At 49.5% G+C, this 13429-nt stretch overlaps 1 protein-coding gene across 1 annotated transcript in view; it reads left to right on the top strand.

Annotated features, from left to right (window-relative positions):
* Window positions 1–980: 980 nt before the first annotated feature.
* Window positions 981–13429, top strand: part of Hey (Hairy/E(spl)-related with YRPW motif) — a 111916-nt gene continuing 99467 nt past the window's right edge. The window contains exon 1 of the mRNA XM_050169847.2: window positions 981–1225. The gene's annotated coding sequence lies outside the window, so the exon portion shown is untranslated. The remainder of the gene's footprint in view (window positions 1226–13429) is intronic.

The following is a 13429-nucleotide window of genomic DNA, read 5'->3' as shown; positions in this document are numbered from 1 at the left end:
GCCAAGTTCACTTGATCTTCATCATATTTATTTATTTATTTCCGTGCAATATAATCGGTGTTTGAATATCGCAGCCATACATTTATTCCTTGAAATTCAACTAATGTGGATTGGCAAGCGAAAAATGACTTTCAGGATTGCTTACGTAAGTTTGCAGGTATAAAATTACTTCGAATGCAATGAGCAACTTTGGCAAAGATCCACTTGCATGTTTGGTGCGCCTTTCAAAATCTTCCTCATCGATCTGGCAGTAACGCGAACGTGGGCGAGGGACCACTGGACGAGAGAAGACGACGAGGCGCGCTGTTCACTGTCTTATCCCTTCTTGCGTACTTTCAAGGTGAGTATAAATAAATCAAGAAGCAAATTTATATTTTTATGCTTACAGTAATGTGACCCGTTATAAGCATACTGTAGAGCTCAGTAAGGTTATAAAAGTTCACTATCTTTTTTTTTTCTGTTTGCAAGGTGAGAGAAGACCAGGAGGAGTGTTTCTTGTTCTTGTGGGACATCGAGTGCCTAATTACAACCACGAAAGAAGGAACTTTATATATTCAGATGTACTCTTTAATGTTGCCCACTAAAGTCATTTTCTGAACTCAGAGAGTTGACACACGCACTAACACAATGCAATGGCGTTGTGGTGTCGTGGTAGAGCACCTGCTTCAGAGCCGTGGGGTTCTGGCTTCGAATCACACGCAATTTCGTGAGCTTTCTTCTTATTTTATATTCGTTTCCGGGGCTTCGAAGGTGATGTTACAAGTAATCGTCGTGTTACAAGGAAACCCCGATACGTAACTCATGATAGCGCAAGGCAGTAAAATTTAAGGTCTATTCAAGAAAGGAGCAATATAAAAAGTGAGCACGCTGGGGCAGCATGCCACCGGCGCAGCGAAGGCGATAAATGCGCGTGCGCAATCCAAGTTCAGCCGAACAGGCCGAACGTTGCAGCAGCGCAAGCCAGGCAGGCGCTTGCAGAGCACGCATACGAGTGCCGGGTGTGACTAGCGAGTGAGCGCCTATAGGCTGCGCCCGGCGGGACTGTAAGCCGCAGGTCCACCGACGTCGTCGTGGCTGTGCTGCCACGCTTCGCCGTGACACCGCGCCGTTCCACGACGGACGCGACGGGGCGGATCTAGCCGCTCGACTTCGGCGCTGCAGGGACGTCGCTCCGGGCGAGCCGACAGCGGTCGCGATGCGCTGCCTCTCGGTCGAACCAGCCGTGGTGAGCCGTGTCGCGAGACCTCGTCGTTTCCTTTCTTTTGCAATTATGTTTTGGCCGCGAGCCGGTTAGGTGCCAACGTTGTTTCTTCACGTATCATATTGCTTTACACCCGTGTAAAGTTGCACTTTGAGCTTCAATTGACTATGTATCAAGTTCATCTTGAGTCTTCAAATAATTAAATTTAAAATTAAATTATGGGGTTTAACGTGCCAAAACCACTTTCTGATTATGAGGCACGCCGTAGTGGAGGACTCCGGAAATTTCGACCACCTGGGGATCTTTAACGTGCACCTGAATCTAAGTACACGGGTGTTTTCGCATTTCGCCCCCATCGAAATGCGGCCGCCGTGGCCGGGATTCGATCCCGCGACCTCGTGCTCAGCAGCCCAACACCATAGCCACTGAGCAACCACGGCGGGTGTCTTCAAATAATCAATTCAACGTCAATTTGTAATGAGTACGCTCATTAAGATTTCATTGACTAAACTTTGGAACTCGTGAATTGACTGACAATAAATACGAACTTAATTGACAAAAGGTAAGAAAGCGTCAATTGAGCCACACTCGAAAGGTGTTTATTAACAGGATTGTGTTGTGTTGAGTTGCCTATTAAATTAATCTAAACGTACAAGTGGGCTGTAAGGATTTATTCTTTAATTGCGTAGAACAGAGACTCCCGTACTAGCACCATATTGTAGTTTGAAACACCATGCCTTTATAAGTCGGTTGAAAAGGTCTTCGGGTATAGGCAGCGCGAGCAATGTCTGTACGTGAATCTGCATGCTCCTTTTTCTTAATATTTGATTGTGCGTAAAAGTGATATTGCAACCCGAGGCAATGACAGTTACCAGGTATTATTGTGATTCGGGGTCACCTCATAGTGTAAATCTAAAAAAAAAGCTCTGCCAAATTTTTTCTTCTTTCTATTTTTTTTTAAGTGACATCCGTTGCACTAACACTTCCCCAAAATATGAGTTCAGGCATTTGATACGAACTAATTATGGAATGCAATGATAAAATTTGTAAATTGCGAATCTATTATATACCCACCTGCAATTACTGTCTTTAATTACCCGTTCTCCTTCATTAGTATCATTTAGCAAGCAATCGAAGGTATATTTTCTTGACTCTGAAATTGTACTTGAACTTTTGTAGCAGGACTACTTGTTTATTGTAGTAGTATACTGGTTGTAAATTCTGGTGACAGTGACAGTGACAAGAACTTTATTAGAGTGTCCTGAGGAACTTGATTGGGGGAACCGAAGGTTCCCCGATCAAGTTGGTGGCTCCGCCCACGACGGGACAGGGAGATGGTGACTCTCCGCGACGTCGCGGGCCCTCTGGACGGCCTGTAGTCGGTTTGGAAAATCCGAGCTCTTCAGCAAGGCGTCCCACTTGGACTGGTTATGAAAGTCGGAGCCGACGTTGTACGGGCACAGCCAGAGCATGTGGTCGAAGGAGCAGCACGCGTGACCGCATTTGGAGCACGTTTGCGGAAAGTTCGGGTCTATCCAACTAAGTGCTCTCGGGGTGAGGTACGATCTCGTCTGTAAAAGCCTGAAAGTAACAGCCTGAGCCCTGTTCAGTTTCGGGCTGGGGGGAGGGAAGTTTCTCCTGCTGTGTCTGTAATGTGACGTAATTTCGTGAAAGATTGTAAGTTTATCTTTGAAGGGGCAATCCTGCGGGAGAGCCGGACCGCTAGCTCGGGCGCGGTTCGTGAATTCACGCGCCAGGCAGTTGGCCCGCTCGTTAGGGTTGCAACCCGCTCGGTTAGTTGCATCGTCCATGTGGGCCGGGAACCATGCTATGGTATGACCTGCGGTTTCTTCTCGCGTATTAATAGGAAAGCATCTGTTAACTGTGTCGGCTGCGTGTTTACAAACTAGAGCGGACGAGAAAGCCCAGACCGCCGTGCGCGAGTCGGAGAAAATGGACGCCGGGCCTTTTGCGGCTTGAAGAGCCAAGGCTATCGCGGTTTCCTCCGCCTCGTTCGCGTGTTTAGCGTAGATTGACGCGGCGCTGATAAGTGTTCCGCACGCGTCAACGACCGTGATTGCAAACCTGTCTTCGCTGCCATATTTGGCGGCGTCAACGAAGAATGCATCTGCCCCGTAAGGATCGATTCGCCGAAGGATGGCTCTAGCCCGCGCTCTTCTGCGACCTTCGTTATATATTGGGTGGATGTTCCTCGGCACGGGCTCAACCTTTATACCTTCACGGGCTAATTTAGACAGGCGGTGTCGGTTGAGCGGTGCCTGTTAGGGAGCTGACCAGCTTCATCAAGAATCTTGATTCCCGGCTTAGTTGACGAAAGCCTGGAGATCTGTGCAATAAACTGTGCTTCAATTAATTCGTCTGTGGTATTGTGAATTCCGAGTTCAAGTAGTTTTAATGTGCTAGCGGATTGTGGAATACCGAGCATTCTTTTAACGCCGGACCTGATGAGCGTGTCGAGTTTGTTCTTTTCAATTTTGCTCCATTTGAGGTAAGGTGCCGTGTAAGTAATGTGACTGATGAAGAAAGCTTGGAAGACCCTGAGTAGGTTGTCCTCCTTGAGTCCCCCCCTTTTGCTTGCGATTCTAGTTATGAGTCCTAGTATATTTTTCGCCTGCGCGCCCAGCTTGTTTAGAGCTTCTGCATTACAGCCTTTGGCGTTGATTAAAAGTCCTAAAATTTTGATGGAGTTCACCCTCGGAATGGGGTGCCCTTCTCGTGTTGTAATTTCGGCTGGTAGCGTTTCCAGAGGCTCGAGGTTCCTAACGCCCTGCCTCGACTCTCTGTAGAGGAGGAGTTCGGATTTGGTCGGTGACAGCTTCAGACCCGTGCATGTAAGAAAGTCTTCCGTTACATCTATGGCCGCCTGGAGAGATTGCTCTAGATCGGCCAAAGATCCCCCCGGGGACCAGATTGTGATATCGTCTGCATAGATTGCGTGGCCTATTTTTGGGAGTGCGGCCAGCCTTTCAGAGAGTTTATGCATGGTGATATTAAATAGTAGCGGGGATAGGACCGAGCCCTGAGGGGTTCCGCAGTTTCCCAGTTCGTACGGACCGCCCGAGATCGTGCCCAGTCGAAGGAACGCTTTCCTTTCCGATAGGAACGAGAGAGTGAAATTAAAGAATTTCCGCCCTAGGTTGAGATGGGAAATTTCGTTCAAGATGTGTTCGTGAGCCACCTTGTCAAAGGCCTTAGCGAGGTCGAGTACAATGATACCTCGTACGTCCCGCGTCTCGTTATCGAATATAGATCTTTTCAGGAGGAGCATTGCGTCCTGTGTGGAGAGTCCCTTTCTAAAACCTATTAGATTATGCCTAAATAGTTCGTGGTTTTCTACGTGTTCGACGATTCGATTGTGTACTGCATGTTCTGCCACTTTGCAAATGCACGATGTTAGAGAGATGGGACGCAGGTTATTTATGTGCGGAGGTTTCCCCGGTTTGTGAATGAGCACCACCTTGGCGGTGCGCCATTCCGATGGGACCTGCCCCGAGCTCCACACCTCGTTTATCTCTGCCGTTAGGATTTCGATGGCCTTGTCGTCCAGGTTCCGGAGGAGCTTGTTGGTGACCCCGTCTGGCCCCGGGGCCGATCTTCCATTTAGGTTGAAGAGTACGTCTCTGATTTCTGAAATCGTAAAAGGTTCGTCTAATTTTGGCCTGTCCAGCCCCGTGTAAGCCGCTCTCGCGCTTATGCCTTGCGAATCTCCTTCCTTGACGGGTAGGTAAGTTCGCGCCAGGTCGTTGACAATTACATCGTTTGTGAGGCCCGAGGTGACCTGCTTATGGATGAGCCTATCGACGGTGAGATTTAGCGCATTCCGGGACTGTTTATCGTTTAGGAGGCTTTTAAGCAGATTCCACTTACTACCTCTTCTCATGCTACCGTCCGTTTCGTTGCACGTTTCGTCCCACTGTTGCAGGGCCAGTTGCTTGGAATAGCACTCTATTTCCTTGTTTAGTGACGTTAGTTTTGCTCGTAGTCGGCAATTTAATTTCTGTATTTTCCACCTCTCTCCAAGAGCGTGTTCAGCCTCCAGGAGATGCGCTAACCGAGAGTCCATTTTGGGGACTTCAAGATTTGTGCTGATTTCTTTGGTCGCGTTTTTGACGGCCTGTTTAATATTGGTAATCAGTTCTTTGAAGGATTCGCTTGAGGGGGCGGTTTCGGCTCGAATTTTCCGGAAAAGATCCCAATCGACGTATTCGTATTTGACCGGAGGTTTGGGTTTGACCTGCACCGCGATTTCGAGAACGTAGTGGTCACTACCCAAGTCCTCATGCAGATTATCCCACGTGCCCTCGATATTTCGGAAGAATGTGAGGTCTGGCGTTGTGTCTCGACTGACCGAATTACCCCTTCTAGTGGGAAACCTAGGATCTGTAACAAGCGTGAGGTTAAAATCGGCTGCACATCCGGCTAAGTTTGTGCCCTTCTTGTTGTTAAAGCCGTATCCCCATTCCGTGTTCGGAGCGTTGAAGTCCCCCGCAATTAAGAGGGGCGCGTTTATGGCTGCCCTAATTGCGGAATGGAATAGTGCATTGAAGTCTCTGTTCTTATCTGCAGGCGAACTGTAGACGTTAAGAATAAAGACATTCGTGTTGCTCGATCTACTGGGCACGAGCTCGATCAGTTGTGCTTCGATCTAGTCCGCTACGATATTTTGGAACGGTGTGCTCCACAAAGGAGACACTCTTTTTAACTAAGGCGGCGATGCCTCTCCCCGCTTCGCCTTTTTACGCTACTGCGCGATACCCCGACAGAGTAATCTCTTTCTCCGCGAGCGTCTCCTGCAGTAAAATGACTTGTGGCTTGTCTGTCACCGATCTGATGAGCTGACCTAACGGAGCCTTGCGCCTCTGGAAGCTAGCGCAGTTCGACTGCCAAATTTTAACGGTATTGTTATTTGTGTTAGCCATCTTGTTTACTATGAAACTTTGGAAACCTGTGGCGCCCCCGTCGGGATTTAATCCCGTCGGGAGCGGTTCAGTATGTGTTGTTTGTCTACTTTTGGGCTGAGCCCTAGGTTTTTCTAATAGCGTTACTCTGAACTCTATTGCGGAGAGCATTTCCATAATCCAACTCAGGGTCTTTTCCAGTTTACCCTCGTTTTTGACGGGGGAAGCCGAGGCGGCGGACGGGGTCTCGTTGACCTCGGTTATGTCGCCCTCTTCTTCCTCCTCTGTGTCGCTAAAAGGTTCCGGGTTGAGCGCCTTGCGTTTCGACTGCCCGGCTAACGGGCCTGGTTTACTGTTGCTAACCTCATGCCAGTTTATGAGTTTTCCTTTAATGTTGTTAAAGGATTCCTTAAGCTCTGCGAGCTCGCGTCTAAGTTCCCTATTTTCCGCTTCGAGCGCTTGGATACGGGGATCGATCATATGCTCTGGCTGTGCCTCACCTGTCGTTTCTTTGCTTGATGCGTTCTTCTTCCCAGACGGCTGTGTCGCTCCCTTGACCTTGTCGGTCCCCGTGGCCCGCTTGACGGACTGGGAGCGAGACCGGGATCTCGATCTTGAGGAGCGTTCTCCTTGCCTCGGTTTGGATTCTCTCCTTCTCGAGCGTGAGCGCCCTCCGGATAGAGATCGGGTATCTAGGATGGAACCGCTCCGCGCAGCTGGTGCAGCCAACGAGATGTCGCCATTTGCGTCGGTGACGTCAGATTCTTCGTCAAGTTGTGCCTTCCTTGCTCTTTGTCGGCGTCTTCGGCGTCGGCGTCGTACGATGTAGGGAATTTGATAGCGCTTTTTGCACGTTCGGTCTCCGGTGACGTGGGGCCCGCCGCACGCTTCGCACTTGGGGGTGCATTGATGTTCTTCTTCGTCGTACGCTTTTGCTTTTCCGCAACCGCGGCATTTGCTTCTATCTTCCTCGCTGCTGATGCAAACATCCGCACGGTGGCCTACGTGGCCGCAAGCATGGCAAACGTCGACTTGGCGTCGGTATAAAGAACATGGCAACAAGGCCGTGCCGCAGATCACGTGGTTGGGCACACGCATGCCTCTGAATAGAATCACGACTACATGCGAGTTCTTGATTCGTCTGGCTTCTAGTGCCGTGGGATTTCTTTCGTTCACAATCATGTTTCTAAGCGTGCCTTCATCGTGACAGGGGTCGATGTGCCTTATGACGCCTTTGCACGTATCTTCGGGGGCGGCGACGTACGCCGCGACTTCGTAGGCGCCGTACTTAGTATGGATTTTATTTAGTCTCGCATAGGCCCTCGCATTAGAGGCGTGCGGAGTGGCGATGATTAAAATATTCTGTACCTTGTTTGGGCACACGGTGTCTTCCTTCGTTTGATGCTCAGGCAGGGCCGCCGCCATGGCCAGGGCTTGAGCGAGCAGTACTACGTCGGCTTTTGATATGTCTAGGCCTCCCTTGGGGCGCACGATAATCTTGATCTGTTCCTTCGGGAGCTTCGGAAGTCGCGAAGCTGCCGTTACTTGCGACAACAGACTTTTAACCGGTCCCTTGGCAGTGCGGCAGCCAGCCGGCTTGTTCACGGTACCACGTTGGCCATCTCGTAATGGCGGCCTGTTCGTCTCCTGCTTTTTACGGTTGTTGAGGGCGGTGATCCACCCAGCACCGTTCAGATCTTCCTGGGTTACGTCCATGCCTTCCACAGTTACGACTTCAGGCATGGCGTCGCTTTCGATGAACGCACGTGTCGTCGCTTCAGTCGCGCACAGAGACGGCAAAACGCAAGCGTGGGACTGCCTCTACAGGCAGGCCTGCCTGCACCGCCGCGCCGAGAGCAGGCTGTGCCCGTTAAGGCTAGCTCCCTCGACGGCGTGATCGTAGAGCAAAAGCCTCAGAATATGCCGAAAAGTCCACCCACCGATAAAACTCTGGCATCGGCGGATTGCTTGAAACTTAGCGGTTCCGGTGAGGTATATATATCCAGGGTTCTTCTTGGAAAGACGCCCAAAAACAGTTAAGAAAGCGGGAGCCGACGTGGATACGTCCGCACTGCTCGGCACCTCTTCTTCTTCTCTGTAAATTCTGGTACTGTTACTTCTCAGTGCCCACGCTAACAGGCAAAATCCGCTTGTTATTTTTTGCAGTTGTGCACCTACGTGCTGTAGTTAATTTCAGTCCTGTATGTGAATATTTTGTGCCATGAATGCTAATATGGTGCTAGACGCCTATTCGTGTGACTATATAATGACACTTTTTACCTCAAGCATCATGACAATCATGTATTGTTAAGCAAAATTGAATAAATAAATTAGAAAATTATTACGGTTAGTGTCAAACATACCGGACGTAACGGTTTCTCCGTAAATAGAGCAAGTGTCACTCCCTCTTTTTAGAGCGAGGGTAGCTTACAAGCTTCTTTTAACTAAACAAGCGTTTAAAGGATATGCAAAGAAAATGCTTAAACTGAAACAGAGTGGCCAATCTGCTTTTGAAATTCATTATGAAAATTTTTTGTGAGGACATAACTTTGCCAGAATCATGTTACTTGCGGCTGTAATTTGATGCGGTGTTTTGTGAGTGCCGACGATGCGTTTTCGGCCTTTTCACGTATGGAGCCGCTTATTTATTTAGTATTAATATACCCGAATCATCGGTACACCTTAGCGCTCCTTAACATATTTATTTTATTGAAAACTTATTATAGTGCTTTACGAGCTGTAAGCACGATATGGTTATGAGGCTCACCGCAGTGCATGGGGGCCCAAACTACGGGTGGATCTTTGTCAACCTGGGGTTCTTTACCGAGCACCCCAATGCAGGGGCGCTTTCTGCATTTGCGCCCCCGTCGAAATGCGGCCGCCGCTGCTGGGTATCGATCCCGCGACCTGGTGCTTAGCAACACGACGCCATGGCCGTTAACCGCCGCGGCAAGTCTTTTTTATTTATTTCGAAATTCAACCGGTTTCATGCGCTGTGGGCCGGTGTATTTCTCGCCCTGGCTATATTTCCAGGTTCACGAGCACCTATGAGCTGAAGACGTGGTCCCCGCAAAATAGCCAACGAGAAGTACAAGAAACTACATATTGCAGACGCTGAAGTTGGCCTTGGAAACAAGTTAATATAGTATGAAGTGACGTCAGATAAACCGAATAAGGACGAAACAGAAATGGCTAGAAGCATGGGCACAGGATCACACCAGAAAGCGAAACCAGAAAGCATACATAGGCCGTCATTTCAGCCGCAGTAACTCTGCTATTCAAAAACAAACAAGATGAAGAAGAAAGTACGTAACTGCGGAACAAACGGGACGCTGCATTTCCCGCAGGCGCCAACGCGCATGCGATACGTATCCGCATCTAGAGAGCGCAAATAATGCTGAAGTTTATTGGCGGCAAACAAGAGGCACATCGGCGATGGATGAGAGGGGCACGAGTTAGGGCGCGTTCATTTCTTTTCTTTTTTTCTGGGGGCAGGGGGGGGGGGGGGGTTGGTAGCGTAGGAAGGGAAGCCAGAATTGCGGCAACCCGCTGTAGGTGCTAGAGCGCTTGGCACCCAACCCTTTTATTCCTTGCCGTTTCGAGTGAATAGCGGGGAGTAACCAAAACGAGCCAGACGAAAACAAAAAAAAAATCTTCAATGCGGTGAATGTAATGTTCCTGCGTTGCACCAGAATGAGAATGTTGTTCTTAGATTTCCTTGCTTTCATTTGTTACGTATATTTTATTTTGTTGCAAGTGCCTCAGACATGGCCTGCTCTTTGGGAGAGGGATTGAGTGAACATCTTACCTAAAGCACCCCGTCCCTGCTTTTTGTGTCACCGCGGCAGAAAGGGTAAGCCGGGAGGGAAGGGGGGGGGGGGGGGGCGAGATTGCCAACGCTCCGCCTCTTAAGCGCACCGCTATGCTACGGTTTCGTTTCCGAGCTCATATTCGATTCAGGTTGTGCGTCACTCCCCTCCCTCCGGCACTCTGCTCTCTGTACAGTTATAGCGGGCGTGATTTTTGGTTTAGCAGTGGTCTGCGTGAACACGTCGTCGAGAGAAGTTTAGCGGTTTCTGTTACTTCGCGCCCTCGCTCCTGTCCACATTATTAATCGGTGACTTTCCCTCGCGGTCATGTACGGTCATGTCTTTGGCCATGCATCACATCGAAAAGCGTGGGCAGTCGCGACTGCTCTCGAAGCGTTTGAAAAACTGGCCACACACGTAACAAGCCGCGCTCCCTCATACGTTTTTCTTTTTTCCTTTCTCAGCTTTCTCATTGTCCGCTCATCCCCGCTTTCCTTCCTCGACTGCGGTTCAGCGCGTGCGTGTTTCAGTGCGGCCGGCCATCATAAACATATCGGCGAACGGCTCCGTCCAGCGGCGTTCATTGCGCAACTCTTGCCGCCATCTGCGGCGGAGTTTAAACGACGGTGGCGCGCCTTTTTTTTTTACACAAGCGAGCGTAAAAATGGCTGCCTCTTTGGCGGGACCGCTTTTGCCCTGAATGGCTCGTAAATTGGGTTTCCGCCTGACCACAATGGCAGCCACGCGACGCCGCCGCCCTGTGATGTCTCCATCGCGTGATGATTGATGATCGCGGGTTCAAGAACGGGCCGGACAGATGGGTGCGGGGCGCGCAGCGGTTACTTTATTTGGGGGCCGCGGCAGGTCCGTTGGCGGCGGCTGCCTTCTTTTTAGGAGCCAAAGGGTTGCCCCTGTTTGTGGGCGTGGCTGTTTGGATGGGGACCACCGAGAAATGACTCGGTTCCTGAGGGCTTGCGCGTGTGTCTGCTTCCTGCATAGAATTAGGTACACACGTGCAGGTCGTAAATAAAAAGGGGCTAGGTGCGCTTGCGCACGCTTTGAGCCGTTTGCTCTCATTGTGGTGTTCGTGCCATTTGGCTGACGGTGTAGTCTTTTGCACTCGTATTCGTTCTGCGCGGGTTTCATCGGCAGGCGGAACTGCACTCACGACAGCGGCGTTCAAGAAATGCTGCGACAGCCGTAGTAGCGATAGTAAAGGGTCTATCTTATCTGCGCAACTTTTGTTTATTATTATTATTATTATTATTATTATTATTATTATTATTATTATTATTACAACTACCGCCTTCTCCTCGACACTCTGAAGGGTGTCCTAAGTGACGACGTCATGGCCGCTCTACGTGAGGACAATGACCGACTTCGGTGGGATAGTGGTCGTCGACCATGCCTGCCACACCGAGGCTGTCGCCGCTCTCCGTGACCGACTCGCCTATGCTCGCCATCCTGAAGCTTCTCTGCGCGCGGAGTCGCAGCGCAGAGCGCCTCTTAACGAGCGTGTGCGCCGCGGGAGCAGCGAGCGCGTCTCAGCCTGCATCGAGTGTGCACTCTGCTCGCCGTTAGCCAACTTCGCGTAAGTCGCTGACTGCTGGTGCACCGGACTCCAACGAAACGGCAAATAGGCGACTGCAGGGGCGATGAACGTCAGCTCACCACGTCTCTCGTCGCCCGCGGAAGGTCACCCAACACCGAAATCTCTTTTCGTATCGAAATTCTCATCATGCACGACAAGTTCGCAACTCGCTGCCCATCTATATTCTGTAGACTCGACACCATTGTGCGTTAAGTGGCTGAAGACGAAATACGATGAGTGTACAACATTCCATGTCGCGGTCTCCAACGACACTTTCAACCGCCTCAGTGATTCTTCTTTGTGGCCAAGGTCTTGCTTGTTCAAGCCGTTTCATGGTACGCTCCACGACAGCACGATCTTGTGCGAGGAGCAGCAAGTAGAGGAGGCACTGAAAGATCGAACAATAGGAAAGTAACGTTTCGGCGACGCAGTACACGTATGCATCTTCTATCAAAATGTTCGAAGCCTACGCACCAAAGTCAATAAGTTTTTTTTCTTTTTTTTCAAATACAGTTTCTTCTGCTCTTTCTGTAATAGTTTTAAGTGAAACCTGGCTTTTACCTGAAATAGCAACAACTGTGTATTTTCCTCCTTATTCCTCCGGAAGTAGTAAGGTGGCGGCGTCCTTATCGCTGTTGATAGCGCGATAGCATGTGTCCGTCGCTTGTATCTATAGAGTGCGATCATGAGGTTGTTTGGATTAATGTGGCGAGTTACACTTGTTGGCGTATGAAGAGGTGGCAGCGCAAAAATACATGGACGCAGACGAGACGACAAGGGCGAACACTGAACTCCCAAAAACATTATTGTGAATGACTCACGAATATATACGTGCTGTCCAAGCCAGGCGTTATCACCTATGCATGCGTAAGCATGCAAGCTCTTTGTCTGAAAGCGTGATGGAGGCCGTGCCGACACATCTCTCCCCAAGTCTAGAAACCCGTTCAGATTCTGCGATTTCCCGTGTCATACGCGTTTTACTCTTCTTGCTAACGGAAGTTCTTTATTCTTTATTCAGTGAGTGCCCCGCTTTGCCAGAGAGGCGTTACAGCAGGGGGGTTACAGACTTAATTAAAACGCTTCTTCATCTATACAGCACACTTGCGTCTCTTGCAGCCGGTTCCAATCTCTGATAGTCATCACAAAGAAGGAATTGTAAAACATAGTTGTCCTTGCACGGTACTCTTTCACTTTGTGTCGGTGATCATTTCTACTGGATATGTAATTGGGTTGATAAAAGTAGTTATTACAAGCAATTCCAGTGTTGCCATGAAAAATACAAAAGAAAAACTTCAACGGCACTATTTTTCTGCGCAAAGAAAGCGATTCCCAACCCAATTCCGTTTTCATAGCGGTACAGCTGTCTGTCCGCTTGTACCGCCCTAAAACAAACCGCGCAGCTCTACTCTGAATTTTTTCAAGTTTATCTATAGACCTGACCTGCATCGGGTCCCATACAGGGCAAGCGTACTCCAATATCGGCCTAATACAGGTGAGGTAGGCTGTGTTCTTTAAATTCTGGGGTGCCCATCTTAGGTTCCGTTGGATAAAATTAAGAGCCCTTGCTGCTTTACCAACAGCATAATCAATATTGGCATTCCATGAGCAATCATGCGATAAAACAACACCAAGATATTTGCATGTTAGTTCAGTAGTAATCACATACATATTGTTGCAGGAAGAAAGCAGGCCCACGAGTGTAAAATAATGTATATTTAAAACTGAGGTTAATGGCGTTCAGGCAACTGCCAGACTTCGTCTTCCTCCAGTCCAATCCAACTTCTTCCTTCCCTTCACCGTAACATCACCCTCCCGGCGGAGTAGCTCCGTCCCGGTGCAAGTTATAGATCCTCACTTAATGCGGGGACATAGGGCTTGAGCCTGGCGACGTGAACAACATCGCTGGTGA

Source organism: Dermacentor andersoni, chromosome 6 (assembly GCF_023375885.2).
Source record: "Dermacentor andersoni chromosome 6, qqDerAnde1_hic_scaffold, whole genome shotgun sequence".
NCBI lineage: Eukaryota > Metazoa > Arthropoda > Arachnida > Ixodida > Ixodidae > Dermacentor > Dermacentor andersoni.
This window is presented reverse-complemented; position numbering and strand designations above follow the sequence as displayed.